The sequence below is a fragment of the Somniosus microcephalus genome, chromosome 31 (assembly GCF_052327205.1).
Source record: "Somniosus microcephalus isolate GS21.2 chromosome 31, FLI_Smic_1.0, whole genome shotgun sequence".
NCBI lineage: Eukaryota > Metazoa > Chordata > Chondrichthyes > Squaliformes > Somniosidae > Somniosus > Somniosus microcephalus.
In genome coordinates, this window is record NC_141017.1 from 26,648,603 (window position 1) to 26,673,872 (window position 25,270).

Consider the following 25,270-nt stretch of genomic DNA (forward strand, 5'->3'; position numbering starts at 1 on the left):
TACCCACACGCTCCCCATAGGGTACTTACCCAGAGGATGCATGCACGAGTTGGCAAAGAGCCCAGGCTTGGGGAGTCCAATTGTGTGCGCAGGGCACTGCTGATATTTAACTTAAATCAGTGCAGCTTCCTACTGGTTGTCTAGACAGGACCACCCAACCTGTCAGGGCCTCGTCATGAAGTGTTAAGGAATGGAACACTTTTTTTTCTCCATTATTTTGGCACCCAGACACAACATCACGTTCACCCAGTGCAGGGATAGGGTAGCCAGGTGCAGAGTAAAGCTCTCGCTCCTCTGACCTACATCCTCCCTTTTGAGGGACAGCCCTCCCAACACCATCTCCGTACAGGATCTGTCCCTTTTTTTGCTCATTCCCCACCCAAAGTGTTCGCGGACAGCTGCGGGGCTCCCGTTGGAAATAACAAAAAAAAAAGTCCCGAAGGTCTGGGAGGGGTAAGGGTTTCCACAGTCATGTATGTTTGTTCTTGGCGGGTCCGTAACACTGACCACTATTATTTATCAAAACGAAATGGATTTCATCGAGGGCTCAACGTTATAAAGAGCTCCTTATATTTCATCAGAGGTTGAGGCCAAAAGTACTTGAGGAAAGGAATTCTTGCCATGGAAGGAGTTCAGCGAAGATTCACCAGACTGATACCTGGGATGGCAGGAATGACGTATGAGGAGAGATTGGGACGATTGGGCTTGTACTCGCTGGAGTTTAGAAGAATGAGTGGGGATCTCATTGAAACTTATAAAATTCTGGCAGGACTGGACAGACTAGATGCAGGGAGGATGTTCCCGATGGTCGGGGAGTCCAGAACCAGGGGTCACAGTCTAAGGATAAGGGGTAAGCCTTTTAGGACAGAAATGAGGAGGAATTTTTTCACCCAGAGAGTGGTGAACCTGTGGAATTCTCTACCACAGAAGGCAGTGGAGGCCAATACATTAAATATATTCAAGAAGGAGTTGGATATATTTCTTAAGGCTAAAGGGATCAAGGGGTATGGGGAGAAAGCAGGGACCGGGTACTGAATGATGATCAGCCATGATCTCATTGAATGGTGGAGCAGGCTCAAGGGGCCGAATGGCCTACTCCTGCTCCTATCTTCTATGTTTCTATGTGATGGCAGGAGACAGTACTGGATATGGCCTGTCACGGAACTGTTTGTTCCTGCCAGTGCCCCTTAAAGGGGAAGGAAAGTCTAATGGGAGAGCTTTCTGCCCAATTAAAAATGTCAAATTTCCCAACCCAATGCAGAACTGCTATCTTGGCCGTCCTTCCCTTCAGTTCCTGCCCTGGTCAAATCACTGATGCCTCCTAAATCTAGAGGGGCTCCATTTTTTTTTAGGAGGGGCTATGACTGCAGACTAATCTGGGAGCCAATCCAAAGCCAAGTACCCACAACTGGCTAAGTATGCAGCCCAATAGGAACATGGGATTTTTCTTTTTCTTTTATATATTCATTCTTGGGCTTTGGACATCGCTGGCAAGGCCGACATTTAGTGTCTGATGTAATAAAACTCACTATGCACTTGGTTCGAGTATAAAGCAAGGCTTTAATCAACTTGTTTCAAAACATGGAGGTCTAGTTATCTTTCACTAGTTCCTGTTTATACAATGTCCTGGGCAAGCTGGGCCCATGCCTGAGTATTTACACTCCTTGGACGGCGCCACCAGCTGGCCGTCCAGTGTTATTTCATGAGTCTTTCTTCATGGATCATAAGATTCATAACAGTGTCTATCCCGCGTGGCCCTGGTTCTGAAACAACTGAGTGGTTGATGTTGATTGAGGGATAAATATTGGCCAGGACACTGGGGATAACTCCCCCACTCTTCGAAATAGTGTCGCGGGATCTTTTGCGTCCACCTGAGAGAGCAGACAGGGCCTCGGTTTAACGTCTCATCTGAAAGACGGCACCTCCGACAGTGCAGCACTCCCTCAGCACTACGGAGTGTCAGCCTAGATTTCTGTGCTCAAGTCTCTGGAGTTAAACCTGATGGCTGCGTTGTTTTATTGTCAGAGTCTCCTGGAGGTGTTCTTCTCCCCCGCCCCCCTCTCACCAGTTCACACTGGTATCGTCTTGTCAGCATAGTCGGTCGCCTCTGAGTCAGAAGGCTGTGTCTTCAAGTCCCAATCTAGACTTGAGCACATAGGGGATGGATTTCCGTGGGAGTTCTCCCGATTTTAAGTGGGAATCTGGGCGAAACGGTGCAAATGGCGTTTCCTCCGTCTCGCCAGGATTTCTGCAGTTCTGCTGTCAAAGTTACAGCGGATGATTGGGAGAACCCTCCCAATCACAGCTTGACAGGGTCAGCCGTGGCTCAGTGGGCAGCACTCTCTCGCCTCTGAGTCAGAAGGTTGTGGGTTCAAATCCCACTCCAGAGACTGGAGCACAAAAATCCAGGCAGACACTCCCAGTGCAGTACTGAGGGAGCGCTGCACTGTTGGAGGGGCAGTACTGAGGGAGCGCCGCACTGTCGGAGGGGCAGTACTGAGGGAGCGCCGTACTGTCGGAGGGTCAGTACTGAGGGAGCGCCGCACTGTCGGAGGGTCAGTACTGAGGGAGTGCCGCACTGTCTGAGGGGCAGTACTGAGGGAGTGCTGCACTGTCGGAGGGGCAGTACTGAGGGAGTGCTGCACTGTCGGAGGGGCAGTACTGAGGGAGTGCCGCACTGTCGGAGGGTCAGTACTGAGGGGGCGCTGCATTGTCTGAGGGGCAGTGCTGAGGGAGCGCTGCACTGTCGGAGAGGCAGTACTGAGGGAGCGCTACACTGTCAGAGGGGCAGTACTGAGGGAGCGCTGCACTGTCGGAGGGGCAGTACTGAGGGAGCGCCGCACTGTCGGAGGGGCAGTACTGAGGGAGCGCCTCACTGTCGGAGGGTCAGTACTGAGGGAGCGCCGCACTGTCGGAAGGGCAGTACTGAGGGAGTGCCGCACTGTCTGAGGGTCAGTACTGAGGGGGCGCTGCACTGTCTGAGGGGCAGTACTGAGGGAGCGCCGCACTGTCGGAGAGGCAGTACTGAGGGAGCGCTACACTGTCAGAGGGGCACTCCTGAGGGAGCGCTGCACTGGCGGAGGGGCAGTGCTGAGGGAGCGCTGCACTGTCAGAGGGGCAGTACTGAGGGAGCGCCGCACTGTCGGAGGACCAGTACTGAGGGAGTGCTGCATTGTCAGAGGGGCAGTACTGAGGGAGTGCTGCACTGTCGGAAGATGCCGTCTTTTGGGTGAGACATTAAACCGAGGCCCCGTCTACCCTCTCAGGTGGACGTAAAAGATCCCATGGCACTGTTTCGAAGAAGAGCAGGGGGAGTTCTCCCCGGTGTCCTGGGCCAATATTTATCCCTCAATCAACATAACAAAAATAGATGATCTGGTCGTTATCACATTGCTGCTTGTGGGAGCTTGCTGTGCGCAAATTGGCTGCCTCGTGTCCCACATTACAACAGTGACCACACTTCATAAAGTACTGCATTGGCTGTAAAGTGCTTTGGCACGTCCGGTGGTCGTGAAACGTGCTGTAGAAATGCGAGTCTTTCTTTCTCGTGGAATGTCACCCCCTTTAATCTAGAAGGCCGGCCCTTCTGCCCACGCCCTCAGGCTGTTATAAGCATAGATTACTTTGGAAGTGCAGTCACCGGCACTATTCGAAGAAGAGCAGGGGGGACTTCTCCTGAGTGTCTTGGCCCACGGTCAACCCTCAACCAATGGATCATTTCTCTCGTTGCTGTTTGTTGAGTCGTGCTGTGCGTAAATCGGTTGCTGTGCGGCACAGAAATCAACAGTGACTGCACCTCAAAAAAAAAACAACTGATTGGCTGTGAAGTGCGTTGGGGGAGTACTGCGCATGTGAAAGGCGCTATGTAAATACAAGTTTGTTATTTCTTTTTGTTGAAAGCTGCCTTCTAATCTGTAGTGAAATGAGTTTATTTGAACGGATTTTGGATTCGGCACAGGGCAATGGAAAGAAAAGACAACCTTTTGTGTCTCGCAAGTAGCACGTAACATTCAGGCATTTCCTGCTGTTGAAATACTTAACCAAAAAATAAAAACACATGTAAACCAAAAGGGTAACGGCTGGAATCCATTGGAGACACGATCTATTTTTAACCATAATCTGCTTCATGCGTGAGGATCCAAGACATTGTCCTCTCCGCAGTCACTGCCAAGCTGGCCAGAGGGAAGATAAGACTGGTGATTGTGAGGGAGCAATTTTCGACTCCTTGTGGTGTCTCATTAGGCGCAGTCCTTCAGGATGAGTCACTGGAATAGATTTTCCGCCAGTTTCCATTGCTGTATACTGTCCACCCCTCAGCCGCTTAGCATCCTTTACCCTGTAACCCTTTCCCACTCAGCTCCATCTTAATCCAATCAAGCCATATTTCCCTTCGTGTGTCCTTGACAATGCCTATTGCTCATAGAGGAACGAGAGGGGATCTCATTGAAACGTATAAAATTCTGACAGGGCTAGCCAGACTGGATGCAGGAAGGATGTTCCCGATGGTCGGGGAGTCCAGAACCAGGGGTCACAGTCTAAGGATAAGGGGTAAGCCATTTAGGACAGAAATGAGGAGGAATTTCTTCACCCAGAGAGTGGTGAACCTGTGGAATTCTCCACCACAGAAGGCAGTAGAGGCCAATTCATTAAATATATTCAAGAAGGAGTTGGATATATTTCTTAAGGCTAAAGGGATCAAGGGATATGGGGAGAAAGCAGGGACAGGGTACTGAGTTTGGATGATCAGCCATAATCTCATTGAATGGCGGAGCAGGCTCAAGGGGTCTAATGGCCTACTCCTGCTCCTATCTTCTATGTTTCTATGTCCATTCCAGGGAGCAGGGAGGATGTTTTCCCCTGGCTGGGGGGTCTAGAACGAGGGGGTCACAGTCTCAGGATACGGGGTAGGACATTTAGGACTGAGATGAGGAGAAATTTCTTCACTCAGAGGGTGGTGAACCTGTGGAATTCTCTACCACAGAAGGCTGTGGAGGCCAAGTCACTGAATATATTTAAGAAGGAGATAGATAGATTTCTAGACACAAAAGGCGTCAAGGGGTATGGGGAGAGAGCAGGAATATGGTACAGGAAACTTTTTTATCCGGCACCGACGGGACGGACGTGGTGCCGGTTTATCAAAAAGTCCGGATTACAGAGAGGTATAGTTAAAAGGTACGAGAGCCCCGTACATGGCCACAGATCCAGGCATCCCTGTTGCTTAGCAACAGGTGCAGGAACCCCGGCCACAGATCCAGGCATCCCTGTTGCTTAGCAACAGGTGCAGGAACCCCGGTTACACAGCCACATATCCAGGAACGTCCACTAATATGAAGTAAAACTTACCTGAACCTACTCCTGAATTTTGCCGGTTAACAGAGATTTCTGGTTATTTAGGTGTCGGTAAATCAAGAGTTTCCTGTATTGAGATAGAGGATCAGCCATGATCGTATTGAATGGCGGAGCAGGCTCGAAGGGCCGAATGGCCGACTCCTGCTCCTATTTGTCTATGTTTCTATCCAACATCACTAAAACAGATTATCTGGTCGTTATCATGTTGCGCAAATTGGCTGCCGTGTTTCCTACATTACAACAGTGAATACACTTCAAAATTGGATGTAAAGCACTTTGGGATGTCCTGATTCAAGAAAGTCATGATAGAAATGCAAGTCATTTCTTTTTTCTATTTGAGTTAACTTCTTTCACTTGTTCTTTCAGCAGGGTCTCAGAGAAACCAATATTGCTGCAGTTGTACAGGGCCTTGGTGAGACCACATCTTGAGTATTGTGTGCAGTTTTGGTCACCTTATCTGAGGAAGGATGTTCTTGCCCTGGAAGGAGTTCAGCGAAAATTCACCTGGGATGGCAGGAATGACGTATGAGGGGAGATTGGGTCGATTGGGCTTATACTCGCTGGAGTTTAGAAGAATGAGAGGGGATCTCATTGAAACTTATAAAATTCTGACAGGACTGGACAGACTAGATGCAGGAAGGATGTTCCCGATGGTCGGGGAGTCCAGAACCAGGGGTCACAGTCTAAGGATAAGGGGTAAGCCATTTAGGACAGAAATGAGGAGGAATTTCTTCACCCAGAGTGTGGTGAACCTGTGGAATTCTCTACCACAGAAGGCAGTAGAGGCCAATTCATTAAATATATTCAAGAAGGAGTTGGATATATTTCTTAAGGCTAAAGGGATCAAGGGATATGGGGAGAAAGCAGGGACAGGGTACTGAGTTTGGATGATCAGCCATAATCTCATTGAATGGCGGAGCAGGCCCGAGGGGTCTAATGGCCTACTCCTGCTCCTATCTTCTATGTTTCTATGTCCATTCCAATCATTTGCATCTCCTCCAGGCTGTTTTTCAAAACACAGCTAGTTCGGGGATTCTGGAGTTTGTCTTAAGCTGTGAGAAACCTGTTGGTACTCAATACAGCTTCTCCAATATTTGTCCTGTACAGGCTAACATATTGTTCGGGACACCGGGTGATAACTCCCCCTGCTCTTCTTCGAAATAGTGCCACGGGATCTTTTACGCTTTAACAGCATAACGATGCCTCATTAGTAGGAACAGTCACTGTGTGGGTATTCAAGGAGAGCCACAGCTATATCCTCTATCCTCACTCGCGTGCCAATCTGATAAAAACTAATGCTGGTAAAATTCCTGTTTAAAAACAAATCTTGACAAGTTCCCAATGTGTTCCTTTCTTAAGGCCCATTAATACTTTGAGACAAGCACAGGAACAGATTCAGGTTGGGACAGAGTGACTGAACTCAAGAGTACTATTTATGCAGCAAGTTATTGTGAGGACAAACTTGCTGTCAAGTCGTTTTTAATGCTTTAATGATCTGGATTACTTGGCTCCATGAGCGCGTCAGGTCGAGCCAGATTTCATCAATAAGTTCTCAAAGGTCGACAAAGTCATTCAGATTCTCAACATTGCTCTCTTAACCTCCAGATATGCCACCCTCCTTCCCGCATCCTCACCATGTGGAAATCAAACTGATCTTTCCTGGTCCTTCAAAACTCATAGGGGGAAAATTCGGTTGATTTGCGCCTCCCATTAGCGCCCTAACGGGGCGCAAAGCAACTAGTGCCCGGGCGCGGCGCCGCCAATGCCTTCCGCGAAATTCAGCGGGAGGTTAGCAGCGACGGTACCCGTTAGCGCCCCGCGGCGCTGCGCCTCCGGCGATGATGTCATCGCCACGCACAGCGCCCCACTCGCGCTCCGGCCGCGATCTTCAGTGGCGCCCCCTGATTTACCGCTGGACGCCTTGTCCGATGGGGTCAGGGGGACCTACCTGCAGCCGGGGCGGCGCAAATTAAAGCGGATGTGTTGGGCGGCCATTTTTGTTGCTGGCCGCCTGCCAGCACCTGCCCCCCCGTTGCCGTCCCCGGCCTCCTGTGCAGCCCCCCCGCGGGGAGTGCCATCTGCGCTCCGTGAGCCCGGCACTTCTCTTGAGTGCCGGGCTCTTTTGCCGGCACTCCGATCCCCAGTGGCCCAGCTGGGCCCCAGGTCGCACTGCGCAAGGCCCCTCCCCTTTAATAAGGGGAGGAAGGCCTGCAGTACCGCGGCGATCCCTCTTGGGGCACTACCAGTGAATTTTGGGCGCGAGGGCGCGAACTTTTTCGGGGCACTAAAAGTAGTGAAGTTAGCGCCCCAAAGGGGGCATGGCCCAATTTTGCCCCCATAGAATTATACAGCACAGAAGGAGGCCATTCGGTCCATCGTGCCTGTGCCGGCTCTTTCTCAGTTCATCCCACTCCCCTGCTCTTTCCCCGTAGCCCTGCAAATTTTTCCTTTTCAAGTATTTATCCAATTCCCTTTTGAAAGTTACTATTGAATCTGCTTCCACCGCCCTTTCAGGCAGCGCGTTCCAGATCACAACAACGCGCGTAAAAAAAAAAATCTCCTTATTCCCACCTCCCCCCTCCCCACACACCCCTCCTTAGATTTCTATCTTGCCTGCAATCTAGAGCGTTTTAAACTCAAGGACATTACCTAACCGCGACTTAGAATATAGAAACATACAGCACGGAAGGAAGCCAATTCGGCCCGTCGTGTCTGAGCCAGACTTACCTCTTCAGCCATGGTGCGGGCTTCCGCTATGGTCCCTGGTCCTTCACCCAGGGCAACAGAAAGCGGCTGCTGGAGTTTGCATCTGGCTAAACGAATTGTCAGATTTTGTACACAGCAGACAGCCGCAAGGTTTCCTGCCTTCCTTATTGTGAGGATCAGAAATCTGAAGGGTCATAAATATTTTTTGAGTAAACACACAAACATATATATATAGTTAATAATAGTACTTGTATTTATATAGCAGCTTATCACATTGCAATACCTTAAATTGCTTCACACACAATGACTCTCTGTTGAAGCCTAGTGGCTTTTCTTATGCAGGCAATATTTCAATCTAATGCAATGTTTCATGTACTTTGGTTGCCAAACCTCAACTAAATCCATTTGCGTTTATATAACACCGTTATCATCCCAAGGCACTTCGCGGGAGCATAATTAGACAAAAAAACGACCACAAGCCAAAAAAGGAGATACTAGACAGCACCTGCCAAACCTGCGACCTCTTCCACCTAGAAGGACAAGGGCAGCAGGCGCATGGGAACACCACCACCTCCAAGTTCCCCTCCAGGTCACACACCATCCTGACTTGGAAATATATCGGCCGATCCTTCATCGTCGCTGGGTCAAAATCCTGGAACTCCCTCCCTAACAGCACTGTGGGAGTACCTTCACTGCACGGACTGCAGCGGTTCAAGAAGGTGGCTCACCACCACCTTCTCAAGGGCAACTCGGGATGGGCAATAATTGCCGGCCTAGCCAGCGACGCGCACATCCCATAAACGAATATAAAAAAAAAGAAGGGGTTGTCCAAGAGGTAGGTTTTAAGGAGAGTCTTAAAGGAGAAGGGAGAGGTGGAGAGGCGGAGGTGGAATCGTTACGGTCAAAGGGACTTGAGCTCCTGAAGTAAGTGCTTCGTCTGATCAACTGCTGAGTCATGTAGATCAGGAGGGATGCAGGCTTTGGTTCCTGATCTGTGCCGATATAGCTGACACCTCAGCTAGGTGGCGAGGCTGGTGAGGTGGGGTCCTACAATTGGCCTTAGTATCCCCTAAGTTAGGAAGAGGCAAAATGAGGTAAGGTCCCCACACCTGACTCCCGCTGGAAAATGAGCGTATGTGTGTGGAGGTCAGGCACGAACGTGATTGGGCTCACCTGCTGACATGAATCTTGTCATTCATGTGAAAATGACTTATGTAATAATACTGGGCGGCCTGCTGGTGGCGCTGTCCAGGGAGAGTATAAATACTCGGGCACGGGCCCAGCTTGTGCAGGACATTCTTTAACAGGAACTAGTGAAGGACACAACTAGATCTCCATGTTGTGAAACAGTTGATTAAAGCCTTGTTTAATACTCAGACCAAGTGCCTCGTAGTTTTCTTTCGTCACCTGTGATGCCTTCCATGGCGCAATAATCTGCTGAAAGCCACCGTTGGGCTCGCACAAGAAGAATGGCTACTTGGGTGATCTGCCGACAGCTGCCAATGGAACTCCAGCCAATCCCTGAGCCAATGGCTTTAGGAGAGGTTAAATGAGAAGATATTTTAGTGATTGGGGTCAGTGGAGATCACTTTCTATTGACTCTTTAATTGATGCCAAGTACAGGAAACTCTTTATTATCCGGCACCAACGAGACCGGCGTGGTGCCGGTTTATCAAAAAGTCCGGATTACAGAGAGGTATAATTTAAAAGGTACGAGAACTCCGTACACAGCAACAAATCCAGGCTTCCCTGTTGCTTAGCAACATGTGCAGGAACTCCGGCCACAGACCAAGCATCCCTGTGCACGAACCCCGGTTACACAGCCACAGATCCAGGAACGGCCACTAATATGAAGTAAAACTTACCTGAACCTACTCCTGAATTTTGCCGGTTAACAGAGATTTCCGGTTAGGTGCCGGTTAAAAGAGAGTTTCCTGTAGTTTGATTTGGATCTACTTATGGAGTATTTGATTTACGTCTGCTCTCACAAGCTCTGGGCCCTTGAGTCAGCTCACGCACTGAGGTGCACCTGCCCAAAGTGCCTACTTGTGATACCCAGACTATCAGACTCGAGAGTCTCGTCAGGTGTCACGAGCAGCCTGAGGCCTACTTCCTTTATTCGAACTCGAGCCAAATCCTGCAGCATCGGGTCAATGCGTTTGCCGTCTGTCAGAATCAAATGGCCTCCCAGAGGCTCGTTTATATATTTTGACCTCCTGCAGTTAATGATCTTTTAATGTGAATATTCAGTACCGTGAAAAGTGGGCGACTTTAAGTAGCTAGAAATGTGAATGAAGCTTTTCTCTCACTGCTTTGATTTATTTTCCTCAGCTTCCTTTATTTTTAGGCACTCCGCGTCACTCACCATTTCTTGGCCAGGAGGGCCAGTTCTTGATCTAAGGACTTGGGCACGATTGCTCGAAGTTATGAGGGAGGAAGGGGCCTCTGGAGTGATTCAATTTCTCATCAAAAGTGGTTGTGTCCTGCATTGTGGCCTCAGCCCCCTTTCACCTTTGGTTTCTCAATAATAAAGAAACACCGCGCACCCCCCCCTCAAATTATCTCCTGTCCCTAGTGGCAGGTGTGGCTCAGTGGGCAGCACTCTCACATCTGAGTCAGAAGGTTGTGGGTTCATAGTCCCACTCCAGGGACTTGAGCACAAAACTCTAGGCTGACGTACCAGACTGATACCTGGGATGGCAGGAATAACATATGAGGAGAGATTGGGTCAATTGGGCTTATATTCACTGGAGTTTAGAAGAATGAGAGGGGATCTCATTGAAACTTATAAAATTCTAACAGGACTAGACAGACTAGATGCAGGAAGGATGTTCCCGATGGCGAGGGAGTCCAGAACCAGGGGTCACAGTCTAAAGATAAGGGATAAGCCATTTATGACTGAGATGAGGAGGAATTTCTTCACCCAGAGAGTGGTGAACTTGTGGAATTCTCTACCACACAACGCAGTTGAGGCCAATTCATTAAATATATTCAGGAAGAAGTTAGATATATTTCTTAAGGCTAAAGGGATCAAGGGATATGGGGAGAAAGCAGGGACAGGGTACTGAATTTGGATGATCAGCCATGATCGCATTGAATGGCGGAGCAGGCTCGAGGGGCCGAATGGCCTACTCCTGCTCCTAACTTCTATGTTTCTATGACACACTCGTGCAGTACTGAGGGAGTGCTGCACTGTCGGAGGTGCCATCTTTTGGATGAGACATTAAACTGAGGCCCATCTACCTGCTCAGGTGGACATAAAAGATCCCATGGCACTATTTCGAAGAAGAGCAGGGGGAGTTATCCCCAGTGTCCTGGGCCAATATTTATCCCTCAATCAACATCACTAAAAACAGATTATCTGGTCATTATCACACTGCTGTTTGTGGGAGCTTGCTGTGCGCAAATTGATTGCCGCGTTTCCTACATTACAACAGTGACTACACTTCAAAAGTACTTCATTGGCTGTAAAGCGCTTTTGGACGTCCTGAAGTCGTGAAAGATGCTATAGAAATGCAAGCCTTTTTTCCGAAGTTTTGCTTAGCAGCTCTACAATGGGAGGACATGATTTGGGAAGTCTTCATGTAGGGGGGAGGACTTAGAGCTGAAGCTGCAGTCTATTATTCCATGCTATGGCCCATCGAGGCACCAATGCATTGCACCTTCATGCAACTGGGTTTGATTAAGTGCCACGACCTCTTTCACACAACAATCCATCTTCTTAACCTTTCTCTATGGAGGCCGTGGCTCGAAGCAACTGGGACGATCAGTCTGTCAAGGAGCCTGGATTTACACCCGAGGCTGCACAAGGCTTGGGGGCATCACTTGACAATTTCTTTTATCAGGAATAAACATTTGGGGGCCCTGACTGATGATCATACTTGAAAACTTCTTCACACAAAGGATAGTGTAAATCTGGAAATCTCTCTCCACCGCACCCACCCCCCCCACACCAAAAAAAATGCTGTTGAGGCTAGGGAGACAATTGAAACTTTCAAAACCGAGTTTGATAGATTGTTGTTTGGCGAGGGTATTAAAGGTTACGGAGCCAAGGTGGAGTTAAGATGCAGATCAGCCATAATCTAATTGAATGGTGGAGAGAAAGAAAGACTTGCATTTCTATAGCGCCTATCATGACCCACTGGACGTCTCAAAGCGCTTTACAGCCAATGAAGTACTTTTTGAAGTGTAGTCACTGTTGTAATGGGGAAATGCAGCAGCCAATTTGCGCACAGCAAGCTCCCACAAACAGCAACGTGATAATAACCAGATAATCTGTTTTTTTTTCTTATGTTGATTGAGGGATAAATATTGGCCAGGACACCAGGGATAACTCTCCTGCTCTTGTTCGAAATAGTGCCACAGGCTCTTTTACGTCCACTTTAGAGAGAGCAGATGGGGCCTCGGTTTTATGTCTTATCCGAAAGACAGCACCTCCGACAGTGCAGCACTCCTTCAGTACTGCCCCTCCACCAGTGCAGCGCTCCCTCAGTACTGTCCCTCCAACAGTGCAGCCCCCCCTCAGTACTGCCCCTCTGACAGTACAGCACTTCCTCAGTACTGCCCCTCCGCCAGTGCAGCGCTCCCTCAGTACTGCCCCTCCGCCAGTGCAGCACTCCCTCAGTACTGCCCCTTTGACAGTGCAGCACTCCCTCACTACTGCCCCTCCGCCAGTGCAGCGCTCCCTCAGCACTGCACTGGGAGTGTCAGCCTAGACTTTTGTGCTCAAGTTCCTGGAGTGGGACTTGAACCCATAACCTGCTGACTCAGAGGCGAGAGTGCTACCAACTGAGCCACAGCTGACTGGCCTCCTCCTGATCCTATGTTCCGAACAGGATTGAGTCACGACGATTGGTTTGCCCGAGCAAAAGACTATCTGGAGCATTTGGTTACGAGGAGGGGACATTCTGATTGTTCACGAGCTGCACTATTGCTCATGAAACTTTATGCAGCTTATTTGAACAGCGGAAAATTGGTGGCATCATATGTGTCACACCTGTGGAATAATTACCTGTGAATAGGGTAATAACTATCTGGAAGTGAGTTCCATAGGGACAGCAGACAGCTAACCGTAAGTTCCATGTAGAGTAAAATATGGAAAGCAAAGCTTGTATTTTATATAACACTTCGGAAACCTCTCAAAGCACTTCACGTATAATGGCCCGACTTTGCTTTGGTAATGACGGAGAATCTGTCAGCGTTTGCCGCCATTACCCCTCTGAAACTGACCGTAACTTCAGGATTTAGTGCACGTGCAGATAAACGTGGAAATCCTGAAGTTGCGGTCAGCCATTCCCTGCTCCGCCACAGGCTGCGCTGTGGAACTCCCCCCATAGCAATCAGTGAAACCAGTTGAGCTGATGAAAACTTAAGCTTTTCCGATCTAATGGCCTGGAATTCGCGGTCAACGGCGAAGCGACGGTGATCGCCGCTGACCTCGAAGAAAGCTGCCCACAAACATCACGCGATCTCTGTGACAGAAACTTTAGCTTTCTCGACGTTAAATGGATTGTAGCGCTGTCTAAAAGGGACCCTAGCCTTGTGCAGCAGTGATGTCATCAAGCTGTCTAAGTAGCCAATCCCGGTGAAGAATTCTCACAGACGGCAAACCAGGAAATAAAAAGCACTGATTATCAATTCAATTTTTAAAATTTTTACAGAGTACAAAATAAAGATTGGGGCATACACATGGGGTTAAGGTAGAAGCTGAAATATCATAAACAAACTTTAAAAAAGTAAAAAATATATTTTTTATTATTTTAAAAATCTAGTAATTTTCTATCATAATGGAGAAATTTGCATGGTTGGCGCCTAATGCCCTCTGAAGTGGCCTTGCAAGGTACTCTGATGTAACAGGATAACCAGGGCTGGGCAATAAGTTCAGCCTTACCGGTGTCACCTACAATATTAAATAAAACCTGGAGTGGGATTTGAACCCGCAACTTTCTAACTCAGAGGATCAGAGTGATACCTCCTGAGCTAAGCTGGCACCTGGTTACAATGAGTTCCCTACGAGATGGCCAACCATAAGTTTCATCTGGGAAAACATATGGTGGCAGTGCGATCTATATTCAGCGTAACAAATTACTGCAGTGAGTTCCATATTGGACAATAGAATCATAGAATAGTGCAGCACAGAAGGAGGCCATTCGACCCATCGAGTCTGCACCGGCTCTTTCAAAGAGCAATCCAGTTAGTCCCACTCCCCCGCTCTTTTCCCCATATCCCTGCAATTTTTTCTCCTTCAAGTATTTATCCAATTCCCTTTTGAAGGCTGCTGTTGAATCTGTGTCCACTGCCCTATCAGGCAGTTATCCTTATGTGTCTCAGTGTCAATTTTTTTGTCTTAAAATGGTCCTGTGCAGTGCCTTGGGATGTTTTACTATGTTAAAGGCGCTATATAAATTCAAGTTGTTGTTGTTCATTCCATATCCTAACCACTCGTTGCTCAAAAAAGGTTTCCCCTCTGGTTCTTTTGCCAATCGACTTGAACCTGTGCCCTCTCGTTATCGACCCTCCAGCCATTGGAAACTGTTAAACCCTTCATGGATTTTGCACACCTCCATCAAATCTCCTCTTAGCCTTCTCTGCTCCAAAGGAGGACAAGCCCAGCTTCTCCAATCTCTCCACGTTAACTGTAATCCCTCATCCCTGGAGCCATTCCGGTAAATCTCTTCCGTACCCTCTCCAAAGCTTGGCTGACGGTAGATTTCGAAGAGGTGGGCGAAGTCAGCAACAAGGCAGTGATGTAACAGTAATTTTATTACACTCATAAATAACAAGAGCCTGAATAATTGATGAACATGAATAGAACGCTGCGGTTGAACAACATCGTTATATTCATTGCCGACTATTTATTATTCTTGGTACAGGAAACTCTTTTTTATCCGGCACCGACGGGACCGGCGTGGTGCCGGTTGATCAAAAAGTCCGGATTACAGAGAGGTATACTTACCAAGGTACGAGAGCCCCGTACACGGCCACAGGTGCAGGAGCCCCGGTTACACGGCACTTGTGCGGGAGTCCCGGTTACACGGCCACAGATCCAGGAGTCCCGGTTACATGGCCACAGATCCAGGAACCCCCGTTACACAGCCACTAATATATAGTAAAACTTACCTGAACCTACTCCTGAATTTTGCCAGTTAAGAGAGATTTCCGGATATTTAGGTGTTGGTTAAAAGAGAGTTTCCTGTAATATATTGCATGACATGAATCAGTCATTCGTGAAAGAAAGACGTATGAAATAATACTGAGCGGCCTGTGGGTGGCGCTGTCCAGGGAGAGTATAAATACTTGGGCACGGGCCCAGCTTGCGCAGGACATTCTTAACAGGAACTAGTGAAGGACACAATGAGACCTCCATGTTGTAAAACAGTTGATTAAAGCTTTGTATAACGCTTAGACCAAGTGCCTAGTAGTTTTCTTACGTCATTACATAACCTTTTATTTTATAATTTCTTACCCTCGTTGAGTGGGCGAATACAGAGCACCAGACAGCAAGATGTATTAATAGGGCAACAAAGACCTTAGTGAGATAGAACTGGCAAGAACATGCCAACCCGCTGACAAGTACTTGGTCGCAACCGTGGACTCCTGCGTCACACAGAAAAAGATGCTCTATACCTGTCCATAAAATACAATTTTTTATTTTGACGGGTGAGGCTGACTGGAAGAACTCCCCAGAAGGTTGTTGGTTCAAGTCCCCACTCCAGGGACTTGAGCACAAAAATCTAGGCTGAAACTCCCAGTGCAGCGCTGAGGGAGTGCCGCACTGTCGGAGGTGCTGTCTTTCGGATGAGACGTTAAACCGAGGCCCCCGTCTGCCCTCTCAGGTGGACATAAAAGATCCCGCGGCCACTATTTCGAAGAAGAGCAGGGGAGTTCTCCCCGTGTCCTGGGGCCAATATTTATCCCTCAATCAACATCACTAAAAAACAGATTATCTGGTCCAGCACATTGCTGTTTGTGGGAGCTTGCTGTGCACAAATTGGTGGTAGCTGCTGATGTTTAAGGTGGTGGATGGGGTGCCGATCAAGCGGGCTGCTTTGTCCTGGATGGTGTCGAGCTTCTTGAGTGTTGCTGGAGCTGCACTCATCCAGGCAAGTGGAGAGTATTCCATCACACTCCTGACTTGTGCCTTGTAGGTGATGGAGAGGGTTTGCGGAGTCAGGAGGTGAGACACTCGCCGCAGAATTCCCAGCCTCTGGCCTGCTCAATATAACGAGAATGCCGGGGGGAGAAGAGGAACAGCAGGCAAAATTGTAGAAAGGCTATTTGCTGGGAATCTGAAAAAAAAGAGAACATTTTGGAAATGCGCTGCAGGTCAGTCAGCAGCTAGAAAGATGAAAGACACAGTTAATGTTTGGGTGTGGTTCCTGCATCAGAGCTAAAAGCTAAAAGTTCGGCAAGCACTTTAGTAAAGTTGGAAAAAAAATAGGGAAGGGGAGAGGGGAGAGAATCAACAGATACTCTGGCCAGAGAGAGGGAGTCGATGGGCTTAGTGGGCTCCAACCTGCTTAACTGAAAACTGTTAGAGAATATAAAATATCATCATCAGTGAGGTGATGGAAAGAACATTCAAATAGTTGAGAGGTGGAAAAGACACGGGAGAGACTCGCACAAGGAAGAAGTGGGAAAATGAGGAAATTGAAAATAAAACTGCAAGTAATGAAAGAATAGAAAGACGTGCATTTCTATAGCGCCTTTCACGACCTCAGGACGTCCCAAAGCGCTTTACAGCCAACGACGTGCTTTTATTGTATTGTCGCTGTTGTCATGCAGGAAACGCGGCAGCCAGCCTGTGCACAGCAAGATCCCACAAACAGCAATGTGAATATCGTTGGCCAGGACACGGGGGTGGGGCGAACTCCCCTGCACTTCCTCGAAATAGTGGCGTGGCATCTTTTCCGTCTACCCGAGAGGGCAGACGGGGGGGCCTTTAAAATACAGCAGGCCTAAAATGAAAGCAGACAAACAGCGGCAGTCGTTGGAGCTGAGAGAGGAAATTTCTGGGAAGCAGGGCCCATAATGGTGTCAACAAAATAGGTGGAGACAGGCATCACCTAATCACTAATCCTCGACTTATCTCCTATTCTTTCCTGTTCTTTTCAACGAGAACTGCACTGTTGGTCATGGACCCTCACCTAGGTTTTACAAATAAGGAACATAGGAACAGGAGGAGGCCATTCAGCCCCTCGAGACTGTTCCGCCATTCAATTCTCATTGCTGATCTGTGCCTTAACTCCATTTAGCCGCCTTGTTACCCTATCCCTCAGTACCCTTGCCTAACAAAAGTCTATCAATCTCCTTTATGAAATTTTCAGTTGACCCCCAGCCTCAACAGTTTTTTGGGGATAGCAAAATACTGCGGATGCTGGAAATCCGAAATAACAACAGAAAACGCTGGAAAAACTCAGCAGGCCAGACAACATCCGTGGAGAGAAATTAGAGTCGACGTTTCGGGTCGAAACCCTTTTTCAAAACTGGAAAGGAAATGAAATAGATCGAAGGCAGGGCTGCGATAGAACAAAAGAAGTAAAGAGACATTAAGAGGTATTCAAAACCAGACGAGATGGTAATAGGACAGTGGAGACAAAAGACGGCTCAGATTAGGTGTGAAGTGTACTGGCAGGATGAGAGACAGCTGCCATGTGGGAGAGAGAAAAAAAAGGAAAGGGGGGGAAGGAAAAACCCAAAACAAAGGGGTGGAAAAAAAATATAAGTAAAAATGTAATAGGGGCCGAGGTTATGATCTGAAATTGTTGAACTCGATATTGAGTCCGGAAGGCTGTAAAGTGCCTAATCGGAAGATGAGGTGCTGTTCCTCGAGCTTACGCTGAGCTTCCATGGAACAATGCAAGAGCCCGAGTACGGTGAGGTCCGAGTGGGAATGGAGCGGTGAATTAAAATGACAGGCGACCAGAAGCTCGGGGTCACCCTTACGGACTGAACGGAGGTGTTCCGCAAAGCGGTCACCCGATCTGCGTTTGGTCTCCCCAATGTAGAGGAGACTGCATCATGAGCAGCTTTTTGGGGGAGAGAGTTCCAGATTTCCACCACCCTTTGTGTGAAGAAGTGCTTCCCGACATCACCCCTGAACGGCCTGGCTCTAATTTTAAGGTTAGGCCCCCTTGTTCTGGACTCCTTCCCCCCCCCCCACCCCCCACCAGAGGAAATAATCCCTCTCTAGCTGTGCTATCAAATCCTTTAATCATCTTAACCAGCTCAATTAGATCACCCCTTAATCTTCTATACTCAAGGATTGGAAGGTTTCAATTGTGGGTTTGTGGGGGCGGTGTGTTTTCTTCAGGGTGGGCGGGGGGAGGGAGGGTTTAACATGTTCTCCCTCCCAGACAGACAATTCCAGGAGGCCCAACTCCCAACAGAAATGAATTGGCAATAGACTAATGAATGAAAGTTATTCAACTGTGTCTTGTGGCATTGGGAAAAATGATTTGTTCTTTTTATTTATTCATTCACGGGATGTGGGCGTCGCTGGAAAGGCCAGCATTTATTGCCCATCCCTAACTGCCCTCGAGAAGGTGGTGGTGAGCCGCCTTCTTCAACCGCTGCAGTCCGTGTGGTGAAGCTGCTCCCGCAGTGCTGTTAGGAAGAGAGTTCCATGAATTTGACCCAGTGACGATATAGGAACGGCCGATATATGTCCAGGTCGGGAGGTGCTATCGAAGTGAGTTGTTGCAGTGCATCTTTACATAGGACATGTTAGAGCCACGATACGCCAGTGTTGCAGGGAGTGAGCGTTTAAGGTTCTGCTTTGTCCTGCAGTGTGCGTACGTGGACCTATTTAGATAAGGCAGAGATTCTGAAAAATAGGACAATATCTAGTATGCGTTATATGCAGTATAACAGAAATATGTTACATAGGCTGTATTGTGTTACATACAGGATAACACACGGGTTGCAGTGTGTTCTGCCGATACTGTGTTTATTCCATATAGTTGTAGTGGCAGGAGATTGTGACCACGTGCAGCTTTTGCTCTCTAATGAAGAATAGCAGCCCTTTATATCAGAAGGGAGGAAGGTATGGTTGCCTCACGCCACCTACCTCTTGCCCCTTTGTTTCCAGACAAGTGGCCCTTCAAGCAACTTGCCCAAGACACGACTTTGTTGCTGTGGATCCGAAACCCGCCACGGGTGTAATGCAGTGATGCAAGAGGTTAATAAAACACATTATGCTATGGGAGTGAGAGATACAGCTCAGATACCCAATGTTGGCCTTTGTTGTGGGGGAGATGCTGAGGAGTGGGAAAACCCGTGACCTCTTCCACCTAGAAGGACAAGGGCAGCAGGTACATGGGGAACACCACCACCTCCAAGTTCCCCTCCAAGTCACACACCATCCTGACTTGGAAATATATCGGCCGTTCTTTCATCGTCGCTGGGTCAAAATCCTGGAACTCCCTCCCTAGCAGCGCTGTGGGAGCACCTTCACCGCACGGACTGCAAGGGTTCAAGAAGGCGGCTCACCACCACCTTCTCAAGGGCGATTAGGGATGGGCAATAAATGCTGGCCTTGCCAGCGATGCCCAGATCCCATAAACAAATTTAAAAAAGAAATTGGCTTCCTACAAAGCAGAGGGCATGTTAACCCAAGGGGAACTGAAGAGTGGTATTGATGGAGGCTTTGCATTGGGTGTCTCTCCTCCATCCCCTCAGAAAATGCGGATATTTGGCTTGAGAAGCAAAGAGGAGTGGAGCAGAGAGAGAGAGCGCGAGAGAGATGAGCTTCAGTACCTCAGAAGAGCTATTGTTAAACATGGCCTGGTGCCAAATATAGATAGGAACATAGGGACTAGAGCAGGCCCTTCAGCCCCTCGAGCCTGTTCCACCGTTCCATTAGATCATGGCTGATTTGCATCTCAACTCCATTTACCCTCCTTTGCTCCATATCCCTTGATGCCCCTTACCCAACAAAAATCTATCGATCTCAGTCTTGAAATCTCCAATTGTCCCTGTCTACCATTTGTGTGAAAAAGTGCTTCTTCATTTTGCCCCTGGATGGCCTATCTCTAATTTTAGAGGTAGTGTCCCCTCATTCTTGATCCCTCCTGAGGAAATAATTTTTCCCTATCGACCCTATCGAATCCTTTTAACCAGGTAAATTTACAGCAGATAACTAGCCACAGGAAACTTTTTTTTATCCGGCACGGACGGGACCGATGTGGTGCCGGTTCATCAAAAATTCCGGATAACCAAACGCTATAGTAAAAGATACGGAGCTGAGAGCTCCGTATAAAGCAACAAACCCAGCTTCAGAACAATGGGCACAAGTTGCAAGCGTCTCTGTAGCTTAGCAACAGCTGCAGCCACACCCTTGCACAGCAACAAATGGAGGAAGGCAAGTAATAAAAGTTACCTGAACCTACTCCTGAATCTTGCCGGTTAACCGACATTTCCGGTTATTTAGGTGCCGGTAAATCGAAAGTTTCCTGTACCACCTGCCTCCCACTCTGCTGCATCCATTGGAGCACGGAAGATTACGGGGTGATCTAATCGAGGTGTTTAAGATGATTAAAGGAGTTGATAGGGTAGATAGAGAGAAACTATTTCCTCTGGTGGGGGGGGGAGTCCAGAACAAGGGGGCGTCACCTTAAAATTAGAGCCAGGCCGTTCAGGGGTGATGTCAGGAAGCACTTCTTCACACAAAGGGTGGTGGAAATCGGGAACTCTCTCCCTCCCCCCACCCCAAAAAAAGATGTTAAAGCTGGGGGGTCAATTGAAAATGTCAAACCTGAAATGGATAGATTTTTGTTAGGCAAGGGTATTAGAAACATAGAAATATAGGAGCAGGAGTCGGCCATTCGGCCCTTCGAGCCTGCTCTGCCATTCAATATGATCATGGCTGATCCTCTATCTCAATACCATATTCCCGCTCTCTCCCCATACCCCTTGATGCCTTTTGTGTCTAGAAACATATCTATCTCCTTCTTAAATATATTCAGTGACTTGGCCTCCACAGCCTTCTGTGGTAGAGAATTCCACAGGTTCACCACCCTCTGAGTGAAGAAATTTCTCCTCATCTCAGTCCTAAATGTCCTACCCCGTATCCTGAGACTGTGACCCCTCGTTCTAGACCGCCCCAGCCAAGGGAAACATCCTCCCTGTATCCAGTCTGTCTAGCCCTGTCAGAATTTTATACGTTTCAATGAGATCCCCTCTCATTCTTCTAAACTCTAGTGATTACAGGCCTAGTCGACCCAATCTCTCCTCGGGTTACGGAACCAAGACGGGTAGCTGCAGTCAAGATACAGATCAGCCATGATCTGATTGAATGGCAGAACAGGCTCGAGGGGCTGAATGGCCTCCTCCTGCTGCTATGTTACTATTTGCTATTGTGAATGAGGCACAAGGACTGTTTGACTTATGCTCACAAACGTTTGCTCACCATTCTTCTGACTCAGTAAAGGAAACTTTCGATTTACCGGCACCTAAATAACCGGAAATCTCGGTTAACCGGCAAAATTCAGGAGTAGGTTCAGGTAAGTTTTATTACTTGCCTTCCTCCATTTGTTGCTGCGCAAGGGTGTGGCTGCAGCTGTTGCTAAGCTACAGAGACGCTTGCAACTTGTGGCCATTGTTCTGAAGCTGTAGGGTTTGTTGCTTTATACGGAGCTCTCAGCTCCGTATCTTTTACTATAGCTTTCGGTTATCTGGAATTTTTGATGAACCGGCACCACGTCGGTCCCGTCTGTGCCGGATAAAAAAAAGTTTCCTGTACATAAACGCTTTGCCTCACCAATCATCTCTTATCAAAGTCCCAGATCAAGCTGTCCCATTAATAACTGAAAGATTGATGGATTGACTACCTGTCCTGGCCAAATCCACCATCAGGCCAACTCCTTCTTGGCCAACCCGAACCCTGGCTCACAAATCCTTGTTCTTTCGCCCTGCCTGGACAAGTGCAATCAAGTCAATCCTTGATTTGTGCAACAAAAAATGTAGAATAGTCTTAGATCTTCAAACTGATCTCAAGAATTCTTTTTTATTTATCTGCTTATTTTCAGAAGTGGGTTAACTGAATACATGCTTAAATTTATGAGGTCCCACCGCTTCAAGTGCTATTAGCAATTTGACTTTCACTTGCACGAGTTTACAGAAATGGATTCAGATTCTCAATTTAATATTAAAGTATTTTCTTCCGTTTCTATCCTCTCCTCTTGCTGTTTTACAGTTCAGTGGGCAGCAGAAATGCCTTGATTTTTAAAATTCTCATCCTTGTTTTCAGATCCCTCCATGGCCTCACCCCTCCCAATCTCTGCAATCTCCTCCAGCCCCACAACCCTCCGAGATCTCTGTGCTCCTCCAATCCTGGCCTATTGTCTCGATTTTAATCGCTCCACCATTGGCGGCAGTGCCTTCTGTTGCCGAGGCCCTAAGCTCTGGAATTCCCTCCCTAAACCTCTCCGCCTCTCCGCCTCTCTCTCCTCCTATAAGACCCTCCTTAAAAACCTACCTCTTTGACCAAGCTTTTGGCCGTCTGTCCTAATAGCTCCTTATGTGGCTCGGTGTCAAATTTTTCCCAGAAATTCGGGTCGGGGGCTTCCCGCGGGTGCAAGCCTCCGACCTGCACTTACCTAGTGCGCCGGCCATTGAGCTGTGGGGCCCGCATGGGATTCCAATCCTGGGCCTCCTCCAGCAGCCGGCGCGCAGTGCTTGCGTATCCCAGGGGCGCAGTTAGTTCGAAGCGTCCCCTGGGATCACGTGGGCCATGGATAGCCAATGGTAGCAGGGAATGCTTCATTCATAAATTTGACAGGAAGAGCTGTCAAACCTATAAATACTATAAGCCCCAAAACATCACTAAAACTTCAAATAATTTTTTTTTTAAATCACATTTTTAAAATAACTATAAATTACATGAAATAACTATTTTAAACAATAATTTAAATTTTTGAAAAAATTAATTACATTTTCTAACGGGGCTAAAAATAAACTTACCTTTCTTTAAAGTATTTAAAAATAATAAACCTGTGGAAAAAATGTTTTAATTTTAATTAATTCACCACTTACCTTGTTAAAAGCAGGCCTTGCGCCTGCTTTTTAAAAGTGTAACTGCTGGAGACTTACCCTCCCGGAGAAACCTGGAAAAAAAACGTAAGTTCGATGCGCACGCGCTGCCTCTCGTTCCACCTGTCAACCCCTTCTTTCAAGGGAACGGAAGTTCCGGTTTCCCGCGCATGCGCAGTGCATGCACGAAACCGGCACTTTTGCTGGGCCTACACGTGAGTACCCACGCGCGGGGAACCGAATTTCTGGGCCATTGTTTTATATAAAACGTTCCTGTGAAGCGCCTTGGGATGTTTTACTATGATAAAGGCGCTAAATAAATGCAAGTTGTTGTTGTTGTAGTCCCCTTGCCCACTCTTGTTTGAACCTAGCCAGGCCACTTTGGTCGAAGGCATCATGACCCTCTTGCCAGTGGAAACCGCTTCTCCTCGCTTACTTTATCAAAACCCTTCATTGCAATATTTCTTCAATGTGCATACTAGTCACATTAATATATACATGGATACTCACCATAACCAGAGAGTGAGATGGGGGTCACGATGGGAACTTGCTTGCAACATTGTTGAGCTTTAGATGTGGTTGACCGCAGCTAGTTCTTAAATTCTTTAGACTTTTTTTGTTTCTTTGCTAATTGACTGTGATTCTGCTATATATAAAGCTCTTAACGAGCTTATAAAAGCAGTGGAGGAAAGTCAACAAGTCTATATAAATAGCATAACTGAGGGCCGCTCCCACGTCGTAGGAATGTCAAAGTCCAGGAAACAATGGAAATGTTGAGAAGATGCAACTTGAAACCTGCCTCTTTGACCAAGCTTTCAGTCACTTGTCCTAATACAGGAAACTTTCGATTTACCGGCACCTAAATAACCGGAAATCTCGGTTAACCGGCAAAATTCAGGAGTAGTTTCAGGTAAGTTTTACTTCATATTGTACTTGCCTTCCTAGATCTGTTGCTGTGCAAGGGTGTGGCTGCAGCTGTTGCTAAGCTACAGAGACGCTTGGAACTTGTGGCCATTGTTCTGAACCTGTTGCTAAGCAACAGGGTTTGTTGCTTTATACGGAGCTCTCAGCTCTCCGTATCTTTTACTATAGCGTTCGGTTATCCGGAATTTTTGATGAACCGGCACCACGTCGGTCCCGTCGGTGCTGGATAAAAAAAAGTTTCCTGTATCTCCTTATGTGGCTCGGTGTCGAATTTTGTTTTATAACGCTCCTGTGAAGTGCCTATGTTTTACTATGTTAAAGGCGCTATGTAAATGCTTGTTGTTGTTGTAGTACCCTTGCCCATTCTTGTTTGAACCTAGCCAGCGAGTCTTAGCAGGCCGCTTTGGTCAAAGGCATCATGTCCAAGCTCAGCATTATCTCCACTCAATGGGGGAAAAATTCGGTATCGCCCCCATTTGGGGCACGATTATCGGCCGGGCGCAAAGTTTAGCGCCTGGCACTAATTATCTGCAAACTTGGCTTTTATCGCCCCTGGAGGTGATTGGAACGCTAAATCAGGCGCTACACACCTGTCTTAAGGCACTAACGCCGAGGAGTGAGGCGCTACCTCAGAGCGTGGATGAAGCTCATGTGATGTCAGTCAGCAATGGAACACAGACACACTGGCGCCAGCCAGTTCTTAAAGGTGAGGGTCGATCTTGCTCTCCATCCACACCCTGCTCATTGTAGCCTTGAATCTCGGCCTGGAGAGACCTGTACATCAAATGTGCTGGAATAAACAATGGAGAGACCCAGGGAAAGAGCTCAGAGTGCAGCCCCCACAGTCTCTTCTAAATCGGTACAAGGAAGGGCAAATCAAAATGAACCTGCAAAGTGCTGCTCAGTACCCAAACCTCCTTCACAGAGCATTGAATCTCTCCAGAAGTCTCTCTCTCTCTCTCTCTCTCTCTCAGAATGCGTGGAGCAAAAATGTCACCAACAAAAAAAGGCAGGAAGCGGTCGCCTTTAAATAGCGCTCCCCCAGTCCCTTCCTGACTGCAAAACGCTCCCCTCAACCTGTCGTTGCTAGCGGCAGGCGGTAGGGCAGGGGGCTCCACTCAATATCCGGTCCGGGGCACTACCGGGGCGTTGCGCACTCGACTGACGTCACGATCTGCCGGCACAGGAGATCGTGGCGGTAGTGTTTAGCGCCGCCGCAAAAGTCTAATTCATTTCATGAGCGGCACAAACATTGCCGCGC